We start from the raw sequence: 13,476 nt of genomic DNA on the forward strand, positions 1-13,476 counted from the left end.
GCAAGCTCTGCTATTCTGTGGGTATAAAGGGCTGAGATGAGCATGCTCCTTCCGCTGTCGGCTGTTTCACAACTCCTGCAGTCACAGGAGAGCTATAAAGTCCATCTGATGCATGCTGAAGACCTGTCTGAGCTGTCATTATGTGGGGTAAGCAAAGGCAAACACTGCTAGCTGGAGGGTCCTGTTCTTTTTGAGACAGGCTGCACTCAGCCACAGGCTAACCCGAATCTAGGCACTGGTATATTATATCTGCAGGTAGAGCCTGACACCGAACACACACGGCTGGTGTTCGTGCAGGTTCAGAAGCCCACCCGTGCACTTGTGAAGGTGGCGGTGAACTTTCAGCGGCTCACAAACGTTTCCCCCCAACTACAATTTTAAAAAAGTTCCAACAGCAACGGGAGTATTTGCTCTGTATTTTCTGCCTTCATTATTGGCAATGCTCATATTGTAAAAACTGCCATTGTCCAATCAGGAAACAGGCCCATCATTACGTGACTTAGGGGAGCCAACCAATGCATGAACAACAACAACAAATAAAAAAAAAAAAGGAAACAACTGAAGCTTGCAAACAAATCTGAAAAGCGGTGGATAGTGATGCCAAAAATAAAGCCACTGGCAGCAAAGAGGAAAAGAAATGACAATGCCCAATTCCAGTGGCCTATTTGACACACTGGGACCTCTTGTTGGGCTATCTGCGGCTGCCTAAGAGAGACAGCTCAGAGCACAGTGCGCTCACGTTGAACCGTGAACCAGGCCCACGTCTGCCATCCGAGCTCCCGGGACATGCACAGATAACCATCCACGCTCAGATTTCCACAAAAGAAGAGGCAGGTGACACAAAAGATCCGGGCTCCTGAAATGGGGTGCAACTCATCTGCTCATTACTGTTGGACCGACCAAGTGCAGATTACCCGATAACCCGCAGAGCCGTGGACTAAGACTGGGTAAAATGGGAATCTGAATAGCACCTTCCTGCTGAGAGTAACATAAGTTACTGCCGTGTCCACCAACTGGAGATATACCTGCTCGGTTTAAGGCTGGAAATGCATAAGGCCAAGCGCATTTCCACCTTGTAGTTACTGCATAATGACACCAGCCCGCCTGCCCCGATCCACCAGTCGTGATCTGTAGAAGCAGATACAGCCGTCAAACCAGCCGTTATATATTCAAGAGCAGGACGGGGTATTTTGTCAAATGAGTACCCGAGTGAATATAGCTTTGTCACCCCAAATTTCAGGCAACACTTTAGAGCAGTGACTCACCATCTGAGGTGGAAAATGCCTATAACCAGCATCTGCATGCAGGGGTAGAGCAGGGACTCAACCGCAGAGCAAATGCTGCTCACAAATGTATGGGAGCGCAGTATATGCAGGGAATAGCTTTGAGCATAAAAGCAAAACCCACTGCTTTGACAAGGCCTCTTCACAGGAATGAAAACAGAGAGCAGCATGGTATCAGCCCGCCTGGAAGCCAGCCACGGAGGTTGATAGATAGAGACGTTCTATTAAGTCTTTTCTCTCTCTCATTTCCATTTCTTTTTTATGATCGATTCTTTTTCGCTCCGTGTTTAAAGTCCCCCATGTTATTTTTCTAGGATGCGGAGACACGTGCCACCACTCCTGCCAACAAAAACACCGGTGGGCAGGATTTTGGCCGCTTGTGCCATCACTGCTCTGGTTATTAGTGTGGTTCCAGACCGTTCCTGAGATTGGGGCTACTGAGGATAAGCACTGAAAAAGACCCCAAGAGTGACTTCTTGTCCCAAAGGGACTTCTGTCTAAACAGGTGAGAGAGGCAAAGAGTGGGCTGGAGAGAAAAAAAAAACACCTGAAAATGAAATAATCTGCGCAATTAAAAAAATTGTAAAAAAAAAACCCAAACAGTTAAAAAAAATATGTCTCAACTCACAAACCGGTGCCCTGTGTATTGAATCACACCACCCACACCCTACCTCATTGTAGCGGTCAGAAGCCACCCCAGGAGGAGAACCTGCCATGTATTAAATGACCACCACTGCCTAAAGCACCTCAGGGTGCCCCTTGAAGCGCTTCCCAGCCTGACCCCGCTCCCACTGTCCCGTCGCAGCCCGAGGGTCCCAGGATCTGTCCCCGGCGCTGCCTAAATGACGGTTGTTACAGCTTCCAGGAGTCGGGAACTGTTTTCATTTGTGTTGTCTGCAGCGCTGAGCACATCAACTTTATGCACATAACAAACAATTAATAATAATTAATGACTGGGACAACAGCAAGGCCTGCCAGATTTTGCTAATTAGGGAACAAACGCAGTTGAAAATACAAGCAAACAAGGAGCATCACAAAGCATACTTTGTTCATTGATTTTTCCCAGGGACCATTTGGCTTCTCTGCTGCCTGACAGGACTGAATCAGCGCACGGACCACAGCGTGCTTGGGGAAATAAGGGAGGCTTAGCAGGAAGAGACCGCGCTCCTACATCTGGTCCTGAGCGGTGTCTGAGACAGCGTGAACTCTTCCTCTGAATCAGAAAAGTGTGGAGATGAGCAACGTGCACAAATGAAGTTGGATCACTGCTGGGGCTGACCAATAAAAAGGTAGATCCAGTTGGCCGTACCCCACTATCTCTCTCTCTTTCTCTCTCTCTCTCTCACACACACACACGCACACGTGCGCTCTCTATACCATCTTTCTACACTGATGCGTGTGATAGCAAATTCCCAATTTTCTCCCTGCCCTTATTAGAATTTGCCATCTGGGCCAACACTACTTATTAGTCTGATGGTGGCACCGATCCATATAATTAACTACAAGAAAAGGCAACAGCTCGTTACACAAAAGCCTTTGCTGTGGCTCCGTCCGTCCCACAGTAACGGGGGCTGGAGGGACGGATCTTGGCACGGTCCATGGGGCTGGAAAGCTTTTGGCAGGGAACTTTCCCCCTCTGCCCTCAGCAACTCAGGATCCCCTTTTAGGACTAAGCACCCATCTCGGTTGGTGTTTCTCAGTCCCGTCTAGGGTTAAACTTTCCCTCTCCGCACGCACAGCCTCACATCTCCTCAAGAAGAGGGACGTCCCCCAGACTGTCACCAAATGGGGACACGTTTTAGCAGAAGGGAGAGAGTTTGTTTTGCTCACGTTTTCTGTCCCTGGCACAGGAGGTGGGCACAGGCTGTCTCCCTCTCGCACACTTCTCTTTTCCTGCCTCCGTCCCTGCACCTGGGTGGTTTCCATCCAAATGACCTCGGCCAGAGTCAACTCCGCAGTGGTCTCCACGGAGGGGCTGACGCAGGTGAAAGTGGCCTCCTGTGCGCGCCCAGCACCTGCTTGCCAGGGGCATCATTTCTCCTCCACGCCTAATGAGCTGTGCTCTTCCTGGTCGCCCTCCCTCAGGGACACAGGCAGAAGGGACAGAAAGAAGGACAGACAGAAAGACAGCTTGATGCAAGGGGAAACTGAGAACGATTCCCTTGTCTTTACAAATAGCTCAAGGGCTGCTTTGCTGACCCCTGGCTCGGCATCATCGGATGGGGAACGTGTGTGTGTGCATGTGTGTGTGTAAGGGAGGCTGGGGCAGCATTCACAAGACAAAGAAACGCTTCCTGTGGCTGAGGTCTCTGCACACACACGCGTACACACACACACTCACGCACTCTCTATACCATCTCTCTACACTGATGCATATGACAGCACAGACTCAAACTCCCAATTTTCTGCCCCAGACAAGCCCACAGAGGCTGCTGCTGGGTGGCTCCCCTACACCCCGGCAGGAAAGCTAACGCGCTGACGGATGAAACACTGTGAAGAGGGAAAGGAGGAAAAAAGGGGGATTCTGTCGTCTGCTCCGAGGCCCTTCTCCAGTCAGGACGTGCAAGAACAGCCCCCGGCCCTTCCTGCCCCTTCCCTCGTTCTTTAAAACTCGGTGCCGCTTTCTTCTTTTTAACCAGGAGAACAACAGCTACAGCCCAGTGAGGCTGTAGCCCAGACTGCAGCTACAGCATCGCCGTGCTGGGGTTCACCCTCCAGCTAACTGCAGCATCTCCACTACCGCTCCAACGGGGGATTGCCATTTACCCTGTAGCCACCCCACAGCTACAGGGTAATTACGCTGTGGCTGTCCTCTTTTATTCTTGTAATTACCCACTTGCGGCTAAATTACCGAAAGTTTCCCCTTCCGTTTCGCGCTTCATCTGTTAACACGAAGTGACCCAGAGGTTTTCCTACCTGTCGCAGGACCTGTAACGCAGAGGTTAACTCCCTGGGCTGACACCTTACAGCGGCATGTTGGAGACTGGTTCTAGGGTAGTTACACCACAATGCATGGACTGCCCAGAAGGGGCCTTTCACGCAGGGATTTACTATCAGACACATGATTGATGATGGTCTCTGTCTGAAATTAGTTGAAGGGAGTCACCGGAGCTAGGTAGGATTGCAAAACCACTAACCCTGCCAATATCTGGCACCAGTCTGAATCTGATACTTCCTGAACCGCATTGCATGGGGGGATTTGGGACCAGATTCGATTTCACCTATTAGGTGTCTATGTGGACTTGAACAGAGTGGAACAGCATCTCATTTAGAGGCTGACGTCCTGAGAATCCATTAATGCATCTACTTGTGTAACATGCCGTCATCTGACCCTTAAGTCTGAGTCACAAAAGAGCAGTGAGGAGGAGGAAGACGCACCCACCTTCTGCACACAGTTTTCCAGGGACTCAAGCAGGCTAGAACAGAACTGCGCTTCGGTGCCTAAATCCACTTATGTGCCTGTTAAGTGGACTTGATTCTGGCCCCTAGCGTCTCAGAGGAGGGGTCCTGGGTCAGTTCTGCCTTTTGGGTTGGTTCTTTGCAGGAAGCAACAGCAGGTGGATGCAGGGACTGGCCTGCTCTTCCAGCCTGGGGGAGGCTGGGGGGAGGATTTACCACGGGCAGAGAAGACACCTGCGCTCCCACGGGGTTCAGCGGTCCACCTTCTCTAAGCCCTGAGCCCACTTAGATAAATGGCTGCTCTCCAAGGGCTTCTTTTTCTGCCATTCCTTTCAATAGGTTATTTCTACCCGTGTCTAAAAGGGGAACCACAGGCCCCAGAGCCTTTCACAGAGCTTACAATGCCACGATTTTCCACACCAGTGGAGATGAGCTCATGGAAACCTTTGTTCCTTGTCCATTGGTTGCAGAGAACGCCGGTTTGATAAAACAGACAAGGCTGAAGCCAGAAGTGGCTTCAGGTGGGCCACGAGCTGCCGTGCTTGTTGCTCTCGGGTGCGTTCAGAGTCCCCATCTGTTCTGGCATCATTTAATGCTGGCCGGATTGCAGGATGGGGCCGCAATTATACCCGAGGCATAAAGGATTCATGGAAGAAGAGTAGGGGGAGATTCGTGTGCAGAGGAGAAATGATTCAAGCATTTAGAGACATGGGGCAGCAAGTGGGCAAAGCGGGGTTTCACTTCCACCTCCAGGATGGTGCCCTCTTTGCATCCTTGCAGTGCTGTCAGGAGAGGCAGGGGCTGAGAACAGCAAGTGGAGTGAAGCCGAGCAGTCAAGGGCTGCATGAGCGACTGAGCACGCCTCTCACAGGAGACTCAGTCACTTGCAGCCCTCCCTTCCTAGCGCCCTTACCCCTCTGCCCATTCACCGCGGCTCTGACTTGCCCCCGGCTAGTCCAGTTCTGGTGCAATGCTTCTACCGCTGGTGGAGGGAGCCAGCCTCTTCCTCAAGGGGAAGCTGCCTGGCTCTCTGGAGCAGCAGACCCTGTGCTCTAGCCCTGCTGCTGCATGTGCTTGACATGTCCATGCATCTGCAATGCATGGGTTCATCCTGCCAAGCCCTGCCCAGCTCAGCTGGGCACTATGGCACTTTCTATGTACCTAAACCATAGGCTTTTCCTTTTGGTGAGTGTCAGCAAAAGGGAAAGTTTGCTGCAGAAGGCAACCCTGGTGCAGCCCGGAGGAAAAGGGATGAGAAGGGCCCGGGAGAGCAGCATGGCCCCCCGCTGTGCACGGTCCCCACATCGCTCCACTGTACGTGGGAGTTAGGGACTCTAGGGGACTAGCTGGAGCTGAGAATAGTGCAGGCAGCAGCATTATGCAAGCTTTCCACACATGGAGCTGCTAAGGCACTTCAGTCCTGACCCAAAGCAACGCCACGTGATCCCCAGCCCGGGCCCCTACAGAGCTCTGCCTGTGCTTCCCTGAACAACCCCCACCCTGGGGTGCCCTCTTTTCCTCCATGCCCAGTACTCCATGCATGGAAAGCCCCTTCTCCAGCTCCAAAGACTTCACTAGAGTTACTCCTGACCTACCCCCAGGCGAGCGAGAGGAAGATCGGACTCGTTGTTCCTTCAGGAAGGAGCAGGACATAAGCAAGTCCATCCTGCCCCAAAGAACGGGCCTCCTCCGCCGCGCGCTCCTGCTACGGCCCAGCTCAGAGCTCTTCCTAGAGGAGAAGGACGGGCAAAAAACCACTTGAAGCAGTTTCTGGATGGAGCTTAATCTTCTTAGGACCAGGATGATAGGAGGAGGTTGGCCCGCAGTATCAAGCAGCTGAGTTCAACACCTGCAGGAGGGACCTCCCAGCCCTGTGGTCTCCAAAACGTGGAGCCTCCCCCCCCATGCAGGTGCCCGGCAAAGCCTGCCGTCCTTGCTGATCCTGCCTGTCTGGTCTCAGGCACCCTGAGGAGAAGCTCTGTGTCTTCCCAATGGCCTGGCAGCGAGCAGACAGATCCCAGGCCAAGGTGGAAGCGTTTCATGGGATCTCAGTTGAGTTACCTCATGGTGAGCGCTGGGATTTGCAGGCATAAAAATACTTCCATGCAGCGGCATTACAGCCCTCAGCCTTGGAGTTATTCTGCTTCTGTCCCAGCCCAGTCAACCCCCCTAAGTGCCTCCGTGCACGAGAACCGCACAGTGCTTTTAGCCACCAAGCTGGGCGCTTTACTCAGTAGGAGAGACCCCCGCAGAAAGACTTTTCAAGCATCTGGAAAACCCACTCTTGCAAACAGTCATGCCATTGCAGCACAAGAAATGGCAAGTGATGTGTACAAATGCCCTCAGATACAGCTAATGATGAGGTGAACCCGGGGCCAGTGGTTGTGGGGTGGGAGGGAGCACGGTCTAGGAGCAAGGGCAGCCTCGGGTGCTGAGTCACAGCTCAGCTGGCAAAAGTCGAGTTCAAGGACCCAGAGCTACCACGGAGCAGCAGAGACCGACCGCTGGATCCCAGCCCACCTTTAGGACACGGTCGGCAGTGGGTGAGCTTGACGCCTGGCACTCTCACCCACCTCCACCCCCATCCAGAGCTCGACATGGGTGCCCGTTCCCCTCATCGGCTTCCCTGGAGCCGGGGGAGGAAGGGAACAGCTGCGGAGCTAAGGAGAGGCCCTTAGGATGCCCGGGGGCACTGGCGATCTTGGTGATGTGCCCCAACTCCCTCAAAGGAGGCACAGCAAATACTCAGCTAGGCTCTGGGGTGCCCAGCACTGACAGCGTCCCCTGCCAAGGGCTCTGCTAGAGGCGCTGCCCTGCCCTGCCCTTCGACCCTCACCTGGGTACATACCTCAGTGCCCCGACTGCTCCACCCTGCCCCTAGCTCCCCTCCGTGCAGCCCCTGCCAGCACCCAGGGTCCTGCCAATCTCTGAGCAGCCTGCCCAGGTGGCAACAGCTCGCAGGTGTGCACCAACCACTTAATTCAGATCATTCATAATTGCTCCCCGGGCGCCCGGCCAGGCCCGAGGCATCAGATGGATCTGGCAGCAGAGCCCCTTCTTTTTGTTTCCTTCCCCTCTCCCTGCCTACCCACCCACTCCCACGCTCAGCATAATGCAAGGCTTTTTCTTCCAAGGGAGGCTGCTGCTGCTGCAGGTGCTGGTGTCCCCAGGCCTGGTGTCAGCCCCGGTCAGACAACGTGCAGCAAAGTGCAAGAGCTGCGCTTTGTTCCAGAGATGCGGTGTGAGCTGCCAGCGCACCTCTCGTTGCAGGCCGGGGAGGCAGCCCCACACACTGCCCAGACGCACTCACAAGCCCAGTACCAGGAATACACCTCCCTGCACAGTCATGGGCTCCGCTTCTAGACTGGGCCTTTTAAAGCCACCTCCTGCCTCAGTTTGCCCATCTGTAGCACAGGGGATCATTTCTACCTGCATCGCAGCACTGTTGGGAGGGCCAAATTGGTAGCTATGAAACACAGCAGGGCCCACCCAGGGAGCAACAGGAGATGCCGTGAGCTGGGCCCTGCTGCCGGGACGTGAAAACACTTCGGAGGAGCCCTACGAGCTCCGTTTCACACCGCGAACCGAGAGCTCGAGCAATTTGCTTTCCAAAGGTCACCAAGTCTCCGAGTGGCAGAGTGAGAAAACAATCAGCGGCCCCTACTTGGAGCCAGCTGCTCCACGCACGGAGTGATCATCCCAGTGCACGTCCAAAGGGGCTCCCGATCCCACGCGAAACCTAGGGATGCTAGCTGGCTGAGCTGCGGCTCTGCTCCGACACTCAGCGTGTGCGCAGCGAATGCTGCAGCACACGCACCTGTTCAAAGGAAGCCCACAGCTGTCCCAGAGGAAGCAGCTGGTCTGGTGCTGGATGCTTTAAGTACCAAAGACAGGGAGGGTTTTTGTGGTGCATTACATAGGTGACTCTGGAGGGGGAGGCCCTGACTGGGGCTCCTGGCCGGAGGCTGCGGGGGGAGGATCAGCAACTGAGCACCACTGCCTTTCCACGAAGGACTCAGGCAAAGCTGGGCTGGGCTGCAGGATGCCACTCCCCTCCACCGTCCTGCAAGATGCACTGCAGCCCGCCAAGGAGCACCCTTCACTGCCAGAGCAGGAGTTAGCAGCGTCATACCTCTGCTGCTGCCACCACCCCCTTCCCCACCACATCTGGAGTAGCTAAGTGCAGCTAGAGGCCTCCATGTCCAGAGTGGGAGCGTCCTATCATAAACTAGCACAGACCTCAGAGCAAGAGGCCAAGGGCCAAATCTACTCCTGGTACCACTCTCCCAGGGCTCACACCAGTTTACACCCAGGCCAACACTGCCTCCAAGCACCTGCCTGGGATGGTACGAGTTCAAAGCATGACCAAAAGAAGCCCCTCCAAACAAAGCAAGAGGCGCACGTCCCCATCTCACACCCCGGCATGCCCAGAAACACGTCCTGGAGGGATTTGCTCTGAGCCTGGCTGCTTCTGCTCTGGGAAAGGCAGGATATTAATCCCAGGGGCACTTACTTAGAAGCAGATACACCCCGGAGTAAGAATAGTAATTGATAAAGAAACTGAAACAGTTGCTGCGGACACTTAGACAGGGACCCCTCGCCGGAGACTGGAGACCGTTTCACAGGCAGCAACTCTTGGGCAATCCCACCCCGCTGCGAGGAGGGAACAACCCGGTTTTACAGACAAGGGAACTAAAGCACAAGATGGGCAAAGGGACATGGTCAAGGCCAGCCAGAGAGTCAGTAGCAGAGGTGAATGTAAACCTTCACATGCCCTGTCTTCTGTTCTGATTAACATGCCTCCCTGGCTTTCTGCCCCCTTGCATCTTCATTTGGGAAGATGCATGTGGGTTGAGGCTTAAAAATGGTATCCTCAGACTCGATAGCCTCCTTCTAAGCTTCCTGAAACCCAGCCATCTCTCTCCGCTTGGACCTGCCTCCTCACTGCAATAGGAGCGGCTGGACCTGGAGTTGGCACACATGCTGAAGGGCTTCCTAGGGCACGGGGCATCCAGCCCACGGCTGCTGTTAGTGTGGACAAGTCTAGAAAAGGAGAGGGGCCGGAGCAGAGCAGCTTGTGCCCTGGCAAAATTAACCCCTGCCCTGTCTCACTCCATGGCCATGGAGGCTGCAGAGCATCTATGTGCACCCCTGCTGCTCACCCACATATTCCCCATCTGGCCGTACACTCTGGACAATGACAGAAGAAATATGCTAGATGCAAGCCAAGTTGGGCTCGCCCTTCCCTTCATCTCCCACCATGGAGCTTGGATGCTAGAAATGAGCCAGCCTGGTTCGATCACGCCTTCCCACTCGGGGCAGTGGATGGGATGCACCCGCTCAGTCCACTTGGATCTTGGCCCGAAGTCAACATGGAAAAGTCTAACGGTAGCTTTGGCCCCAGTCCTGGCCTCACATGCTCTGGATCACTAGGGGAAGTGAAACTCGTGGCCTCATCCCTCTCCTGAACCTTTTCTCCATGGCTGCTCCTCTTCTCCTGAAGTTGGGCCAATACCAGGAAGCATCTGCAACCTCGGTGAGCCTGCAGGTCTGGGAGGAGCGAGGCATCCCTAACCTGGCCCCAAGATGTCACCTCAGCTTGCTGCCGTGCAATCCCGGGGTGAGGGATTATGCTAATACCAAACAGTGCTTACACAAGACCTGCCGTGCGAGCACAGACCTCAGAGCGCTCTAACCAAACTGGGTCAGCAGCTTTGACCCTGTTTAGGAGAGGAACAAACAACTAGGAAGCGGCAAAGTGATTTGCCCAAGGTCACACACGGTAAGTCAGTAGCTGAACCGGCTCCCGAACACAGAAGCGGAGCTCTGACCGCTGAACCGTGGTCCTTGCTCGGCTGCCTGTTAGCAACAAGCTAGAATAGTGGCTGTCAATCTCTTTAGACTCGGGGCACCCAGCGTTAGACTCCAGGTCCCCCTGGGAAAGCGCCAGCTCTTCGCTTTTATGTGTTGCTTGACTACCGAAAAATAATAGAGCAATTCTTCCATTGTAAAGAACTCAGCAAGGCTGCCACCGGGCAGAATGGTTTCTGACACAATGGGTTCCTATTTGAAATCTCCCTGGATTTATCTTGTGAACCACGTGTAGGAGTTTGTCCACCTAACGGTGCTACCGTTGTGTGGGACTCCGCAGCACCCTCACAAGGATCTTACGGCACCCTACCGCACCCTGGTTGAGACCCACTGATCTAGGGCCTTTCTTAGCATGTGTGGACCTGGGTCATGTCCACTGGCACCACTGCTCTGTACGCTGCATCTGTATATCCCGGGTGAACCCACTGAACAGCCTGGGAGCATTTGCTTCTTAGTCCCTCTAGAGAGTTTCTTTGGGTCTGCTTGTAAGTCGGGCTGTGGAGAGCCATCTTTTGCTGCACCCTTTGCCAAAGCATCTGCCAGAGGTTTAAGTGTTCATGGGCCACTGGAGTGACAAGAGCCAAACTCAAGCTGAGCCCTGGCTTCCTTCGCGGGTGAATGATCATAAAACGCTTGTAAGTGCGATTAAAACTGTGCTTACCCGAGGGGACGCACTTGGGCCCAGGAAATGCTAACGCGATGAAAACAAAAAGATGCCGTCTTCAGGGGACGGAGAGAGCAGGGGCCGGGTGGGATTTGTCATGGTCCTTTGGGATCATGGCAGAGAAGACAGATGCTGAGTTTGGAGGTAAGCGGCTCCCCTCGGAAACGGGAGAACAGGGAGAACGGCGTAGAGCAGGACGTCTCACATCACACTGGAGACAAAGCAGCGAGCGAGGAGCGCGCCCTCCTAAGAGAATACCGTATTTTATTATCCATCTCTAACACATCTAATGACGATCCCTCTAAACTGGGCACGAGAAAAACGGAACGGGATTTTTTTTTTTTTGTCTCTTGGTGGCAGAGAGGGTTTAGCTCTTAACTGCGGGAAATTTCAGCTGCTCCTTCAGGTCTTGGGAAGGCACAGAAAGGAGCCGCACGACTGGAAAGTTTTCAAAGTGGGGGGAAACCACCTTCCAGGAGCAAAATGAATAGCTGCGCATTTCTGTAGCACGATCTTGGTCTCCCAGATATTCACAGAACACCCATCACTAGTGCGAAAACCTCCCTTGGACGATCCCACTGCCGAAACAGCGAGGAGGTGTTGGCATGTGTCTATTGTCTGACATCTGGGGGTGTGGGGGGGTTGGGAGGGTGGTGAGATGTGAAAATAACAAGCGATCATTTTAGATTCGAGCCTTTAAAAAGTGGTCCACGCGAACACTGCGTTGTTTTCGAGATGGGCCTGTCCCCGGCTGACACAGCCCACCAGCCCCCAACTTTTAGAAAAGGTGGCTACGAAGCCAAATGCAAAACTTCCCCGGACTGGCCACCGTTGCTGCCGCTTTCTACGTGCCAAAAGGAACAAGTGCTAGAGAACAGCAAAGCAGTGTCCCCTCTTTCTAAGAACTGAAATCAAAAATAGATGCTAGAGTCTGTGCAGCCCTCTACCAAAAACAGGTGGTTTGCAACCAGAATGGAGAGGAGAACAAAACCTGGATTGTGTGATTGCACTCACGCTGTGTAACTGTACTGGAAGTAAAGGCTGCTAAACACACTCCATTTTCTTCCCAGCATTGTCTGGTCTATAATTAAGAGCAACTTCTAAAAACATGAGACTTCTAATCCACCAAGAAAGACGTGAAGGTGCTAACTGAAGGACTTTATAATAGCTCGTTTTCAGAATAATTTTACTACGCCGGCTCTTACTGAGAGCTGACACTAGTAGAGCGAGGAAGGACGGTTTTAGGTGGTTTGTTGTCGCTTTTTTTAATTATTTTCCTTCCATGGGGCTGCGGTTTAAACTTACTCGCAATGGTTGCAAAGTCATTCTAGGCTCGCCTCTGTTTTGGAAAGACAAATCCAGGGGCTTACAATCAGCCGGTCAAGCGCCCGAGTGTGCATTTCACACACGCACGCGTATGCACACGCACGGGCGCACACTGAAATTCACCCAGAGAGGCTGTGTGGAAAGTTTCACAGCAGAAGCAAAAGCAAGGAAGGTCAGGGTCAGAAACTCAACAGCAGAAGAGAAAGAGTTAGGAGGAGCTGAGACCACCCCCCTAAAAAACCCCCAGGAATTAAAACTAACACTAGCAGCACGCCGACAGCCAGCGTTCCCTTCCCACAAATAATGTGCAGGGTATCATCTTGATCAGGCTTTGCAAATTATAGTTAGGGAAACAAAATGCCTCCGGGGGCCCTGGCACCGAGTTACCCGGACAGGCCGTTTCTGCCAAACTTCCTTCTCCCCTTCCCATTATTATTTGAACATGCACCTTTGGGCTGGAAGTGATTGAGTCACTATGAGATTGCTGTTTTTCCCCCGGATTTAGGTTTAGGCTGATCTACAGGACCAAAAGCAACCGTCTCTCTGCCTCTCTTGCTACAGCTGGCACTTACCTCTCACTGCATCGAGCCCCCCAAATCCCAAGTGCTGTGCTGTAAGTCCGGGACAGTTAGCTGGTAAGGCACCCCAGGTCTGTGCTGCCGTCGCCCAGGTCTCGCAAGCTGCTGCTTCTTAAGCTGAGAGCCAATCCCTCCATTCCAGCAACCGCTTGGACCTTCTTCCAAAAATAACGATAATCATAAAAAGACTCTTTAAAACAAACGTTTGGGGGGTTTTTCCTTCCCTCTCCCCCCTCCAAAAAAATCCCAGCGACCAAGAGATCCAGGTTCAGGTGAATTTAGCTGCAAACTCTCTCCTCCCTGGGAGCCTTCATCCTCAGATGGGCTGTGGAAGATGCTGGCGGACCCATCGTCG

The 13,476-nt window shown here is 53.3% G+C and overlaps 1 protein-coding gene across 2 annotated transcripts in view; it reads right to left on the reverse strand.

Moving 5' to 3' along the window:
* Window positions 1-13,244, reverse strand: part of LOC149855059 (ATP-sensitive inward rectifier potassium channel 12) — a 46,374-nt gene extending 33,130 nt beyond the window's left edge. The window contains exon 1 of one of the 2 annotated variants that reach the window (XM_090024474.1): window positions 13,116-13,244. The gene's annotated coding sequence lies outside the window, so the exon portion shown is untranslated. Of the gene's footprint in view, window positions 1-4,199; window positions 4,247-13,115 lie in introns of those variants that run through there. The other variant, XM_090024475.1, reaches the window with a different exon arrangement.
* Between the last annotated feature and the right edge of the window lie 232 nt (window positions 13,245-13,476).

This window comes from Crocodylus siamensis, chromosome 12 (assembly GCF_052110815.1).
Source record: "Crocodylus siamensis isolate JL-2025a chromosome 12, ASM5211081v1, whole genome shotgun sequence".
NCBI lineage: Eukaryota > Metazoa > Chordata > Crocodylia > Crocodylidae > Crocodylus > Crocodylus siamensis.